The 2,700-nt window shown below is 29.9% G+C and overlaps 1 long non-coding RNA gene across 1 annotated transcript; it reads right to left on the bottom strand.

Moving 5' to 3' along the window:
- Positions 1-1,046: 1,046 nt before the first annotated feature.
- Positions 1,047-2,541, bottom strand: LOC119689164. The gene is made up of 4 exons (XR_005253376.1): positions 2,365-2,541; positions 2,054-2,309; positions 1,540-1,984; positions 1,047-1,477 (listed from the first exon to the last, which is right to left on the bottom strand). It is a non-coding gene; the product is annotated as an uncharacterized LOC119689164 (long non-coding RNA).
- Positions 2,542-2,700: the final 159 nt, after the last annotated feature.

The following is a 2,700-nucleotide window of genomic DNA, read 5'->3' as shown; positions in this document are numbered from 1 at the left end:
ATTAAACACTCCTGTTATAATTTGGCTTAACAACTGTAACATAAAAAGTATCTTCAACCCCACTCCACAGAGAACTCATGCAGTTTGAACACATTTTTGCTCTGAAGAAAGAATAAACTAAAGTTAAAAAATAATAATATTGCGGTAGGCCTATCACCTGCCAATCTTAAATCAACCGATTAATGAAACCGTAATGCGGTCCTATGCTCCTCTTAGGAGTTAAAGGATTAAATATATAAAGAATAATAATAACTTCACTCAAAACACACTTTTTGCTTGGAGAACACTATCGTGAACATCTGCTTTATTCCAACCGCCATTGTCACAGACATGGTTATAATGTTTACCGGCAACTCCCAGTGTCATAAGCTCAGGTAAATAACCAGGTCGCGGCAAAAACTATCTGTTAACTATAGAAGGAACTTAGATGAGCTCTTGTAAAATCTTATTAAAAGCAAATGACCTCTACTCCAGCACAGGCACGTTTTTTTTTTAAAGACTACAGACACGAAAGTCTATTCATAACTTCTCAATGTTAACCTGTTGCAGTTATTAACTGACCTATTTATTACAAAAAAAAAACCGTATGTAGAAATATACATTACAAAAATTGATGACTTAGTTCTCGAAGAGTATTATATTATTAAAAAATATCAACAAATGTGACTATAAGATAATAATTTAACCTATCTTAAAACACCAAAATGCTTTTGCCTCATAACATGAATAAATATTCCTGCGCAAAAGAAGAAAACTTAAATTTTAAAGAATTTCAACCATTTTATACCCACTACAAATATTGTTTCTGTTAATTTCTTGGAAAATGTTCTACTCGGCAAGGACTTCAAAATAAACATATAGCGTCGAGTATAGAAATTTTTTTTCTGATTTTAATGCTTAAGGCCCTAATTAGTGAATTTGTTAACTACCACATATCACGTTACTTTTACACACCTCGGAGCCCAAAAGGTTGATAATACACAAACACAATTTGCTACTTATTGCTAAAATTTATTGTTTACTTATATCTATTTCAACATAAACATATTTACATATAATTCAATATTTGTTTTGTTCTTATTATCAATGGAATGTCGACGATATAATAATAAGATTGACTTCTATGTGCAAAAATATACTTACATTTAACGAAGTCTTGTATAATGACAAGGCGTTGAATACTATTGAATTGCTTGTAATATAAAACTAGTTGGTTTTAAAAACTAATTAGTAGTAAATTCCACTCAATAGGCACGTCAATTTGAATTATGGTTCTGTCTACATAAATGTAACTTAATACTATGTGATCTTGAACCCGTAATCTTGAACTCGGAGTAAAATCAGCTACAAAATGCGTTTTAAGTAAAGTTTCCGAGTTATCACTAAAGCAAGTGGATGAGATATTTGTTCCTGGTATATAATGTTATGTTCCACAATATGTAATAGCAAACATTTTGTTGGGACTTGCATTATATACCTATAAATTTCATTGAAAGTTTTGATTTTTGGTTCTATATTCAATAACATATTTGTACTTACTGAAAACTGATTAATCTTACACTTGAGAAGGTTGAAAATGTATACAGATCAGAAGAGTAAATCTTACTTCAGAGGAATTCCATACTCTCTACAGTCACTAAAATGTGTTACGATGTACAGTTAAGATGGCAATATATGTTCAGGAAAGCGCTCAGCAAATGATCACGTAAAACCGGTATAAAAGCCATTCCAGCGATTGATCGTGTAAAAGCGATATAAGTGCCATTCCTTACTGACATAACATTTATAGATGATGAACTATCAAAATTGCAATGCATGGTCCAGAACGTGTCCACCAATTGATCATGTGAAACAGATATAGTAGAGTAGAACAGATATAGCAAATTTCACTTTTCGAACCGTCATGTCAGCAATTTTATTGATTAATTTGAATAATAAATAAAATTGTTACTTGTGTTATTGTTGTGTTATTAAAATTTTCTTTCTGTTGTTTCATTTTTTTTCCTTTTAAAATAAAAATTGTTATAAAAAGTATAGTAAATGCATTACTCACCTGCAAAATAAGCGATCATATTGAGCCACACTCCATCTCTAGGTTCCGACCACAGTAGTTTCATAATCCAAATGAGGAATCAGTGCATACCGCTATTTGTCAAATGATTCCCTTTCAACAAAATATGCCACCCAGGCTCGAAAGTTGCATTTTGCTTAAAACAATTGTTATAAAAGTTAACAATTAATTTATTAAATAGAATAACAATCTCTTTGAACTGTATCCGCCAATCATTTTCTTGTAAAAGAGACTTCTTCTAAAACGTTCCAAACTCAGTGCAGAAAGCTATTAACATTTTTATTGGCACTTACCTTTTGTAACTTTAATAATAGAATCATTTTTAATATTATTATTGTGAGTCAATGCTATATTCAGTTTGATTAGATAGATAATATACTTGTATTTTTTATTTAGAAACTAAACCATTTGAATCACGACAAATTTTCAGAACTGATAATTTTGATTTTCTGTCCTAAAATTTTGTTAAACACAAGTATAATAAGAAAATTTTATATATGAAATATGATATTATGTTTTCAAAGTGAGTTTATAAATTTATTTTTAATTTTAAAGTTAAGCAATGAAAACTAGGTTTTTCACAACACAAACAAGCGTAGTTCCTCTTCGATTCTTAGTACATTTAAGAT

This window comes from Teleopsis dalmanni, chromosome X (genome assembly GCF_002237135.1).
Source record: "Teleopsis dalmanni isolate 2A chromosome X, ASM223713v2, whole genome shotgun sequence".
NCBI lineage: Eukaryota > Metazoa > Arthropoda > Insecta > Diptera > Diopsidae > Teleopsis > Teleopsis dalmanni.
This window is presented reverse-complemented; position numbering and strand designations above follow the sequence as displayed.